This window comes from Rutidosis leptorrhynchoides, chromosome 10 (genome assembly GCF_046630445.1).
Source record: "Rutidosis leptorrhynchoides isolate AG116_Rl617_1_P2 chromosome 10, CSIRO_AGI_Rlap_v1, whole genome shotgun sequence".
NCBI classification, from domain to species: domain Eukaryota; kingdom Viridiplantae; phylum Streptophyta; class Magnoliopsida; order Asterales; family Asteraceae; genus Rutidosis; species Rutidosis leptorrhynchoides.
In genome coordinates, this window is record NC_092342.1 from 354083858 (window position 1) to 354097252 (window position 13395).

A 13395-nucleotide genomic window follows, 5' to 3' on the forward strand; every position below is an offset into this window, starting at 1 on the left:
ATGAGATATTTCATGCTAGTTGCCAAATGATGGTTCCCACATGTGTTAGGTGACTCACATGGGCTACTAAGAGCTGATCATTGGAGTGTATATACCAATAGTACATACATCTAAAAGCTGTGTATTGTACGAGTGCGAATACGGGTGCATACGAGTAGAATTGTTGATGAAACTGAACGAGGATGTAATTGTAAGCATTTTTGTTAAGTAGAAGTATTTTGATAAGTGTATTGAAGTCTTTCAAAAGTTTATAAATACATATTAAAACACTACATGTATATACATTTTAACTGAGTCGTTAAGTCATCGTTAGTCGTTACATGTAAGTGTTGTTTTGAAACCTTTAGGTTAACGATCTTGTTAAATGTTGTTAACCCAATGTTTATAATATCAAATGAGATTTTAAATTATTATATTATCATGATATTATCATGTATGAATATCTCTTAATATGATATATATATACATTAAATGTCTTTACAACGATAATCGTTACATATACGTCTCGTTTAAAAATCATTAAGTTAGTAGTCTTGTTTTTACATATGTAGTTCATTGTTAATATACTTAATGATATGTTTACTTATCATAGTATCATGTTAACTATATATATATCCATATATATGTCATCATATAGTTTTTACAAGTTTTAACGTTCGTGAATCACCGGTCAACTTGGGTGGTCAATTGTCTATATGAAACATATTTCAATTAATCAAGTCTTAACAAGTTTGATTGCTTAACATGTTGGAAACATTTAATCATGTAACTATCAATCTCAATTAATATATATAAACATGGAAAAGTTCGGGTCACTACAGTACCTACCCGTTAAATAAATTTCGTCTCGAAATTTTAAGCTGTTGAAGGTGTTGACGAATCTTCTGGAAATAGATGCGGGTATTTCTTCTTCATCTGATCTTCACGCTCCCAGGTGAACTCGGGTCCTCTACGAGCATTCCATCGAACCATAACAATTGGTATCTTGTTTTGCTTAAGTCTTTTAACCTCACGATCCATTATTTCGACGGGTTCTTCGATGAATTGAAGTTTTTCGTTGATTTGGATTTCATCTAACGGAATAGTGAGATCTTCTTTAGCAAAACATTTCTTCAAATTCGAGACGTGGAAAGTATTATGTACAGCCGCGAGTTGTTGAGGTAACTCAAGTCGGTAAGCTACTGGTCCGACACGATTAATAATCTTAAATGGTCCAATATACCTTGGATTTAATTTTCCTCGTTTACCAAATCGAACAACGCCTTTCCAAGGTGTAACTTTAAGCATGACCATCTCTCCAATTTCAAATTCTATATCTTTTCTTTTAATGTCAGCGTAGCTCTTTTGTCGACTTTGGGCGGTTTTCAACCGTTGTTGAATTTGGATGATCTTCTCGGTAGTTTCTTGTATAATCTCTGGACCCGTAATCTGTCTATCCCCCACTTCACTCTAACAAATCGGAGACCTGCACTTTCTACCATAAAGTGCTTCAAACGGCGCCATCTCAATGCTTGAATGGTAGCTGTTGTTGTAGGAAAATTCTGCTAACAGTAGATGTCGATCCCAACTGTTTCCGAAATCAATAACACATGCTCGTAGCATGTCTTCAAGCGTTTGTATCGTCCTTTCACTCTGCCCATCAGTTTGTGTATGATAGGCAGTACTCATGTCTAGACGAGTTCCTAATGCTTGCTGTAATGTCTGCCAGAAACTTGAAATAAATCTGCCATCCCTATCAGAGATAATAGAGATTGGTATTCCATGTCTGGAGACGACTTCCTTCAAATTCAGTCGTGCTAACTTCTCCATCTTGTCATCTTCTCTTATTGGCAGGAAGTGTGCTGATTTGGTGAGAAGATCAACTATTACCCAAATAGTATCAAAACCACTTGCAGTCCTTGGCAATTTAGTGATGAAATCCATGGTAATGTTTTCCCATTTCCATTCCGGGATTTCGGGTTGTTGAAGTAGACCTGATGGTTTCTGATGCTCAGCTTTGACCTTAGAACACGTCAAACATTCTCCTACGTATTTTGCAACATCGGCTTTCATACCCGGCCACCAAAAATGTTTCTTGAGATCCTTGTACATCTTCCCCGTTCCAGGATGTATTGAGTATCTGGTTTTATGAGCTTCTCTAAGTACCATTTCTCTCATATCTTCAAATTTTGGTACTCAAATCCTTTCAGCCCTATACCGGGTTCCGTCTTCCCGAATATTAAGATGCTTCTCTGATCCTTTGGGTATTTCATCCTTTAAATTTCCCTCTTTTAAAACTCCTTGTTGCGCTTCCTTTATTTGAGTAGTAAGGTTATTATGAATCATTATATTCATAGATTTTACTCGAATGGGTTCTCTGTCCTTCCTGTTCAAGGCATTTACTACCACATTTGCCTTCCCCGGGTGGTAACGAATCTCAAAGTCGTAATCATTCAATAATTCAATCCACCTACGCTGCCTCATATTCAGTTGTTTCTGATTAAATATGTGTTGAAGACTTTTGTGGTCGGTATATATAATACTTTTGACCCCATATAAGTAGTGCCTCCAAGTCTTTAATGCAAAAACAACCGCGCCTAATTCCAAATCATGCGTCATATAATTTTGTTCGTGAATCTTCAATTGTCTAGACGCATAAGCAATCACCTTCGTTGGTTGCATTAATACACAACCGAGACCTTGCTTTGATGCGTCACAATAAATCACAAAATTATCATTCCCTTCAGGCAATGACAATATAGGTGCCGTAGTTAGCTTTTTCTTCAATAACTGAAACGCTTTCTCTTGTTCATCATTCCATTCAAATTTATTCCCTTTATGCGTTAATGCAGTCAAGGGTTTTGCTATTCTGGAAAAGTCTTGGATGAACCTTCTGTAGTAACCAGCTAGTCCTAAAAACTGGCGTATGTGTTTCGGAGTTTTCGGAGTTTCCCACTTTTCAACAGTTTCTATCTTTGCCGGATCCACCTTAATACCTTCTTTGTTCACTATGTGACCGAGGAATTGAACTTCTTTCAACCAAAATGCACACTTTGAAAAATTAGCGTACAATTCTTCCTTCCTCAATACTTCTAACACCTTTCTCAAATGTTCACAGTGTTCTTGGTCATTCTTTGAGTAAATAAGTATGTCATCAATGAAAACAATGACAAACTTGTCAAGGTATGGTCCACACACTCGGTTCATAAGGTCCATGAACACAGCTGGTGCATTAGTTAAACCAAACGGCATGACCATAAACTCGTAATGACCGTAACGTGTTCTGAAAGCAGTCTTTGGAATATCATCTTCTTTCACCCGCATTTGATGATACCCAGAACGTAAGTCAATCTTTGAATAAATAGACGAGCCTTGTAGTTGATCAAATAAGTCGTCGATTCTCGGTAGTGGGTAGCGGTTCTTGATGGTAAGTTTGTTCAACTCTCGGTAGTCGATACACAACCTGAATGTACCATCTTTCTTCTTGACAAACAAAACAGGAGCTCCCCACGGTGATGTGCTTGGTCGAATGAAACCACGCTCTAAAAGTTCTTGTAATTGGCTTTGCAGTTCTTTCATCTCGCTGAGTGCGAGTCTGTAAGGAGCACGAGCTATTGGTGCAGCTCCTGGTACAAGATCTATTTGAAATTCAACGGATCGATGTGGGGGTAATCCCGGTAATTCTTTCGGAAATACATCGGGAAATTCTTTTGCAATGGGAACATCATTGATGCTCTTTTCTTCAGTTTGTACTTTCTCGACATGTGCTAGAACAGCATAGCAACCTTTTCTTATTAGTTTTTGTGCCTTCAAATTACTAATAAGATGTAGCTTCGTGTTGCCCTTTTCTCCGTACACCATTAAGGGTTTTCCTTTTTCTCGTATAATGCGAATTGCATTTTTGTAACAAACGATCTCTGCTTTCACTTCTTTCAACCAGTCCATACCGATTATCACATCAAAACTCCCTAACTCTACTGGTATCAAATCAATCTTAAATGTTTCGCTAACCAGTTTAATTTTTCGATTCCGACATATATTATCTGCTGAAATTAATTTACCATTTGCTAATTCGAGTAAAAATTTACTATCCAAAGGCGTCAATGGACAACTTAATTTAGCACAAAAATCTCTACTCATATAGCTTCTATCCGCACCCGAATCAAATAAAACGTAGGCAGATTTATTGTCAATAAGAAACGTACCCGTAACAAGCTCCGGGTCTTCCTGTGCCTCTGCTGCCTTAATATTGAAAACTCTTCCGCGGCCTTGTCCATTCGTGTTCTCCTGGTTCGGGTAATTTCTAATAATGTGGCCCGGTTTTCCACATTTATAACAAACTACATTGGCATAACTTGCTCTGACACTACTTGCTCCGCCATTACTCGTTCCGACACCATTTGTTCCTTTCGTTCTATTAACCCCTGGTCCGTAGACCTCACACTTCACCGCGCTATGACCATTTCTTTTACACTTGTTGCAAAATTTGGTGCAGAACCCCGAGTAATACTTTTCACACCTTTGGCATAGCTGCTTCTGATTGTTGTTGTTGTTGCGGTTATTATTGTTGTTGGGATGATTGTTGTAGTTGCTGTTGTTGTTGTTGTTGTTGTTGTTGTTGTTGTTGTTGTTGTTGTTGTTGTTGTTGTTGTTGTTGTTGTTGTTGGGCCGTTTGTTGTAGTTGCGATTGATGTTGCGATTGTTGGGATAATTGTTGCGATTATTGTTGTAATTGCTGTTGTTGTTGTATTGGTGATTCTTATCACCGTTTTCCTCCCACTTTCTTTTGACTTGCTTCACATTGGCCTCTTCAGCCGTCTGTTCTTTAATTCTTTCCTCAATCTGGTTCACTAGTTTGTGAGCCATTCTACATGCCTGTTGTATGGAGGCGGGCTCGTGTAAACTTATATCTTCTTGGATTCTTTTCGGTAATCCTTTCACAAACGCGTCGATCTTCTCTTCCTCATCTTCGAATGCTCCCGGACACAATAGGCACAATTCTGTGAATCGTCTTTCGTACGTGGTAATATCAAATCCTTGGGTTCGTAACCCTCTAAGTTCTATCTTGAGCTTATTGACCTCGGTTCTGGGACGGTACTTCTCGTTCATCAAGTGCTTGAATGCTGACCACGGTAGTGCGTACGCATTGTCTTGTCCCACTTGCTCTAGATAGGTATTCCACCATGTTAACGCAGAACCTGTGAAGGTATGCATAGCGTACTTCACTTTGTCCTCTTCAGTACACTTACTTATGGCAAACACCGATTCGACCTTCTCGGTCCACCGTTTCAATCCGATCGGTCCTTCGGTTCCATCAAATTCCAAAGGTTTGCAGGCAGTGAATTCTTTGTAGGTGCATCCTACACGATTTCCTGTACTGCTAGATCCAAGGTTATTGTTGGTATGTAGCGCAGCCTGTACTGCGGCTATGTTTGAAGCTAGAAAAGTACGGAATTCCTCTTCATTCATATTCACGGTGTGTCGAGTAGTCGGTGCCATTTCCTTCAAAATAGTCAAATGGAACAAGTTAATCATACATAATATTAAGAGTAGTTAATAGTATTTCGTAGCATAATATGAACTCATTTATAAAAGCTTTTTCTTCATATTAGCGTTTTATAAGTTTAAATTCGGGTAGTACCTACCCGTTAAGTTCATACTTAGTAGCTAATATACAATTCAACTACTACAATTCTATATGAAAAACTGATTATAATAATATTTCGCGTTCAAACTTTTACACAATATTTTACAAACTTACAATACCGCTTATTTTACATATAGCATGAAATATAGCACACAATAAATTTGATACAAGATGGTTGTGAAGATAATTCTAGCTAGTACACAAGTCGTTCAGCAAAGGCAATAAAGACACGTAATTCATACGTCCAGAAACAAGTCATGCATTCTGGTTTTACAAGGATTACTTCCCATCCTTGGTCTTGTGGAACATAACCGTTATGGCCGTTGATAAGACAGCGTGTTGTAACGTCGTCAAAGGGACGAGGGTTACGTAATGTCCAACAGTCCCGTAACAATCTAAAAACCTCATTTCTTACCCCAATTACCGACTCCGTCACTTGTGGGAACGTTTTGTTTAATAGTTGTAGCCCGATGTTCTTGTTCTCACTTTAGTGAGAAGCGAACATTACTAATCCGTAAGCATAACATGCTTCTTTATGTTGCATGTTAGCCGCTTTTTCTAAATCACGAAGTCCAATATTCGGATATATTGAGTCAAAATAATTTCTTAACCCATTGCGTAAAATAGCATTTGGGTTCCCCGCAATATATGCGTCAAAGTAAACACATCGTAACTTATGGATTTCCCAATGTGATATCCCCCATCTTTCGAACGAAAGCCTTTTATAAACCAAGGCATTCTTGGAACGTTCTTCGAATGTCTTACAAACTGATCTCGCCTTAAATAGTTGTGCCGAAGAATTCTGACCGACTCTAGACAAGATTTCATCAATCATGTCTCCGGGTAGGTCTCTTAAAATATTGGGTTGTCTATCCATTTTGTGTTTTTATACTGTAAAATAGACAAGAGTTAGATTCATAAAAAAAATACTTATTAATACAAGCAATTTTTACATATATCATAAAGCATAAGCACACTATTTTACATATATTACACCACACGAATACAACTATCTTATTCCGACTCGCTTGTTTCTTCTTCTTCGGTTTTGGTTCGTTTTGCCAAGTTTCTAGGGATATATGATGTTCCCCTAATACGAGCCGTCGTTTTCCACATTGGTTTAGAAAAACCTGGTGGTTTAGAGGTCCCCGGGTCATTGTTACAACTTAAGGACTTCGGGGGTTGACGATACATATAAAGTTCATCGGGGTTGGAATTAGATTTCTCTATTTTTATGCCCTTTCCCTTATTATTTTCTTTTGCCTTTTTAAATTCAGTTGGGGTAATTTCTATAACATCATCGGAATTCTCGTCGGAATCCGATTCATCGGAGAATTGGTAATCCTCCCAATATTTTGCTTCCTTGGCGGAAACACCATTGACCATAATTAACCTTGGTCGGTTGGTTGAGGATTTTCTTTTACTTAACCGTTTTATTATTTCCCCCACCGGTTCTATTTCTTCATCCGGTTCCGATTCTTCTTCCGGTTCCGATTCTTCTTCCGGTTCCGACTCTTCTTCCGGTTCCTCTTCGGGAACTTGTGAATCAGTCCACGAATCATTCCAATTTACATTTGACTCTTCATTATTATTAGGTGAGTCAATGGGACTTGTTCTAGAGGTAGACATCTATCACATAGTATCAAACGCGTTAAGAGATTAATATATCACATAATATTCACATGTTAAAAATATATAGTTTCCAACAAAATTTGTTAAGCAATCATTTTTCAAGTAAACACGGTCGAAGTCCAGACTCACTAATGCATCCTAACAAACTCGATAAGACACACTAATGCAAAATTCTGGTTCTCTAAGACCAACGCTCGGATACCAACTGAAATGTCCCGTTCTTATTGATTAAAAACGTTCCATATTAATTGATTTCGTTGCGAGGTTTTGACCTCTATATGAGACGTTTTTCAAAGACTGCATTCATTTTAAAACAAACCATAACCTTTATTTCATCAATAAAGGTTTAAAAAGCTTTACGTAGATTATCAAATAATGATAATCTAAAATATCCTGTTTACACACGACCATTACATAATGGTTTACAATACAAATATGTTACAACAAAATAAGTTTCTTGAATGCAGTTTTTACACAATATCATACAAGCATGGACTCCAAATCTCGTCCTTATTTAAGTATGCGACAGCGGAAGCTCTTAATAATCACCTGAGAATAAACATGCTTAAAACGTCAACAAAAATGTTGGTGAGTTATAGGTTTAACCTATATATATCAAATCATAATAATAGACCACAAGATTTCATATTTCAATACACATCCCATACATAGAGATAAAAATCATTCATATGGTGAACACCTGGTAACCGACATTAACAAGATGCTTATATAAGAATATCCCCATCATTCCGGGACACCCTTCGGATATGATATAAATTTCGAAGTACTAAAACATCCAGTACTTTGGATGGGGTTTGTTAGGCCCAATAGATCTATCTTTAGGATTCGCGTCAATTAGGGTGTCTGTTCCCTAATTCTTAGATTACCAGACTTAATAAAAAGGGGCATATTCGATTTCGATAATTCAACCATAGAATGTAGTTTCACGTACTTGTGTCTATTTTGTAAATCATTTATAAAACCTGCATGTATTCTCATCTCAAAAATATTAGATTTTAAAAGTGGGACTATAACTCACTTTCACATATTTTTACTTCGTCGGGAAGTAAGACTTGGCCACTGGTTGATTCACGAACCTATAACAATATATACATATATATCAAAGTATGTTCAAAATATATTTACAACACTTTTAATATATTTTGATGTTTTAAGTTTATTAAGTCAGCTGTCCTCATTAGTAACGTACAACTAGTTGTCCACAGTTAGATGTACAGAAATAAATCGATAAATATTATCTTGAATCAATCCACGACCCAGTGTATACGTATCTCAGTATTGATCACAACTCAAACTATATATATTTTGGAATCAACCTCAACCCTGTATAGCTACCTCCAACATTCACATATAGAGTGTCTATGGTTGTTCCGAAATATATATAGATGTGTCGACATGATAGGTCGAAACATTGTATACGTGTCTATGGTATCTCAAGATTACATAATATACAATACAAGTTGATTAAGTTATGGTTGGAATAGATTTGTTACCAATTTTCACGTAGCTAAAATGAGAAAAAGTATCCAATCTTGTTTTACCCATAACTTCTTCATTTTAAATCCGTTTTGAGTGAATCAAATTGCTATGGTTTCATATTGAACTCTATTTTATGAATCTAAACAGAAAAAGTATAGGTTTTGTAGTGACCCGAACTTTTCCATGTTTATATATATTAACTGAGATTGATATTTACATGATTAAATGTTTCCAACATGTTAAGCAATCAAACTTGTTAAGACTTTATTAATTGAAATATGTTTCATATAGACAATTGACCACCCAAGTTGACCGGTGATTCACGAACGTTAAAACTTGTAAAAACTATATGATGACATATATATGGATATATATATAGTTAACATGATACTATGATAAGTAAACATATCATTAAGTATATTAACAATGAACTACATATGTAAAAACAAGACTACTAACTTAATGATTTTTAAACGAGACATATATGTAACGATTATCGTTGTAAAGACATTTAATGTATATATATCATACTAAGAGATATTCATATATGATAATATCATGATAATATAATAATTTAAAATCTTATTTGATATTATAAACATTAGGTTAACAACATTTAACAAGATCGTTAACCTAAAGGTTTCAAAACAACACTTACATGTAACGACTAACGATGACTTAACGACTCAGTTAAAATGTATATACATGTAGTGTTTTAATATGTATTTATACACTTTTGAAAGACTTCCATACACTTATCAAAATACTTCTACTTAACAAAAATGCTTACAATTACATCCTCGTTCAGTTTCATCAACAATTCTACTCGTATGCACCCGTATTTGTACTCGTACAATACACAACTTTTAGATGTATGTACTATTGGTATATACACTCCAATGATCAGCTCTTAGCAGCCCATTTGAGTCACCTAACACATGTGGGAACCATCATTTGGCAACTAGCATGAAATATCTCATAAAATTACAAAAATATGAGTAATCATTCATGACTTATTTACATGAAAACAAAATTACATATCCTTTATATCTAATCCATACACCAACGACCAAAAACACCTACAAACACTTTCATTCTTCAATTTTCTTCATCTAATTGATCTCTCTCAAGTTCTATCTTCAAGTTCTAAGTGTTCTTCATAAATTCTACAAGTTCTAGTTACATAAAATCAAGAATACTTTCAAGTTTGCTAGCTCACTTCCAATCTTATAAGGTGATCATCCAACCTCAAGAAATCTTTGTTTCTTACAGTAGGTTATCATTCTAATACAAGGTAATAATCATATTCAAACTTTGGTTCAATTTCTATAACTATAACAATCTTATTTCAAGTGATGATCTTACTTGAACTTGTTTTCGTGTCATGATTCTGCTTCAAGAACTTCGAGCCATCCAAGGATCCGTTGAAGCTAGATCCATTTTTCTCTTTTCCAGTAGGTTTATCCAAGGAACTTAAGGTAGTAATGATGTTCATAACATCATTCGATTCATACATATAAAGCTATCTTATTCGAAGGTTTAAACTTGTAATCACTAGAACATAGTTTAGTTAATTCTAAACTTGTTCGCAAATAAAAGTTAATCCTTCTAAATTGACTTTTAAAATCAACTAAACACATGTTCTATATCTATATGATATGCTAACTTAATGATTTAAAACCTGGAAACACGAAAAACACCGTAAAACCGGATTTACGCCGTCGTAGTAACACCGCGGGCTGTTTTGGGTTAGTTAATTAAAAACTATGATAAACTTTGATTTAAAAGTTGTTATTCTGGGAAAATGATTTTTATTATGAACATGAAACTATATCCAAAAATTATGGTTAAACTCAAAGTGGAAGTATGTTTTCTAAAATGGTCATCTAGACGTCGTTCTTTCGACTGAAATGACTACCTTTACAAAAACGACTTGTAACTTATATTTCCGACTATAAACTTATACTTTTTCTGTTTAGATTCATAAAATAGAGTTCAATATGAAACCATAGCAATTTGATTCACTCAAAACGGATTTAAAATGAAGAAGTTATGGGTAAAACAAGATTGGATAATTTTTCTCATTTTAGCTACGTGAAAATTGGTAACAAATCTATTCCAACCATAACTTAATCAACTTGTATTGTATATTATGTAATCTTGAGATACCATAGACACGTATACAATGTTTCGACCTATCATGTCGACACATCTATATATATTTCGGAACAACCATAGACACTCTATATGTGAATGTTGAAGTTAGCTATACAGGGTTGAGGTTGATTCCAAAATATATATAGTTTGAGTTGTGATCAATACTGAGATACGTATACACTGGGTCGTGGATTGATTCAAGATAATATTTATCGATTTATTTATGTACATCTAACTGTGGACAACTAGTTGTAGATTACTAACGAGGACAGCTGACTTAATAAACTTAAAACATCAAAATATATTAAAAGTGTTGTAAATATATTTTGAACATACTTTGATATATATGTATATATTGTTATAGGTTCGTGAATCAACCAGTGGCCAAGTCTTACTTCCCGACGAAGTAAAAATCTGTGAAAGTGAGTTATAGTCCCACTTTTAAAATCTAATATTTTTGGGATGAGAATACATGCAGGTTTTATAAATGATTTACAAAATAGACACAAGTACGTGAAACTACATTCTATGGTTGAATTATCGAAATCGAATATGCCCCTTTTTTATTAAGTCTGGTAATCTAAGAATTAGGGAACAGACACCCTAATTGACGCGAATCCTAAAGATAGATCTATTGGGCTTAACAAACCCCATCCAAAGTACCGGATGCTTTAGTACTTCAAAATTTATATCATATCCGAAGGGTGTCCCGGAATGATGGGGATATTCTTATATATGCATCTTGTTAATGTCGGTTACCAGGTGTTCACCATATGAATGATTTTTATATCTATGTATGGGATGTGTATTGAAATATGAAATCTTGTGGTCTATTATTATGATTTGATATATATAGGTTAAACCTATAACTCACCAACATTTTTGTTGACGTTTTAAGCATGTTTATTCTCAGGTGATTATTAAGAGCTTCCGCTGTTGCATACTTAAATAAGGACGAGATTTGGAGTCCATGCTTGTATGATATTGTGTAAAAACTGCATTCAAGAAACTTATTTTGTTGTAACATATTTGTATTGTAAACCATTATGTAATGGTCGTGTGTAAACAGGATATTTTAGATTATCATTATTTGATAATCTACGTAAAGCTTTTTAAACCTTTATTGATGAAATAAAGGTTATGGTTTGTTTTAAAATGAATGCAGTCTTTGAAAAACGTCTCATATAGAGGTCAAAACCTCGCAACGAAATCAATTAATATGGAACGGTTTTAATCAATAAGAACGGGACATTTCAGTTGGTATCCGAGCGTTGGTCTTAGAGAACCGGAATTTTGCATTAGTGTGTCTTATCGAGTTTGTTAGGATGCATTAGTGAGTCTGGACTTCGACCGTGTTTACTTGAAAAATGATTGCTTAACAAATTTTGTTGGAAACTATATATTTTTAACATGTGAATATTATGTGATATATTAATCTCTTAACGCGTTTGATATTATGTGATAGATATCTACCTCTAGAACAAGTCCCATTGACTCACCTAATAATAATGAAGAGTCAAATGTAAATTGAAATGATTCGTGGACTGATTCACAAGTTCCCGAAGAGGAACCGGAAGAAGAGTCGGAACCGGAAGAAGAATCGGAACCGGAAGAAGAATCGGAACCGGATGAAGAAATAGAACCGGTGGGGGAAATAATAAAACGGTTAAGTAAAAGAAAATCCTCAACCAACCGACCAAGGTTAATTATGGTCAATGGTGTTTCCGCCAAGGAAGCAAAATATTGGGAGGATTACCAATTCTCCGATGAATCGGATTCCGACGAGAATTCCGATGATGTTATAGAAATTACCCCAACTGAATTTAAAAAGGCAAAAGAAAATAATAAGGGAAAAGGCATAAAAATAAAGAAATCGAATTCCAACCCCGATGAACTTTATATGTATCGTCAACCCCCGAAGTCCTTAAGTTGTAACAATGACCCGGGAACCTCTAAACCACCAGGTTTTTCTAAACCAATGTGGAAAATGACGGCTCGTATTAGGGGAACATCATATATCCCTAGAAACTTGGCAAAACGAACCAAAACCGAAGAAGAAGAAACAAGCGAGTCGGAATAAGATAGTTGTATTCGTGTGGTGTAATATATGTAATATAGTGTGCTTATGCTTTATGATATATGTAAAAATTGCTTGTATTAATAAGTATTTTTTTTTATGAATCTAACTCTTGTCTATTTTACAGTATAAAAACACAAAATGGATAGACAACCCAATATTTTAAGAGACCTACCCGGAGACATGATTGATGAAATCTTGTCTAGAGTCGGTCAGAATTCTTCGGCACAACTATTTAAGGCAAGATCAGTTTGTAAGACATTCGAAGAACGTTCCAAGAATGCCTTGGTTTATAAAAGGCTTTCGTTCGAAAGATGGGGGATATCACATTGGGAAATCCATAAGTTACGATGTGTTTACTTTGACGCATATATTGCGGGGAACCCAAATGCTATTTTACGCA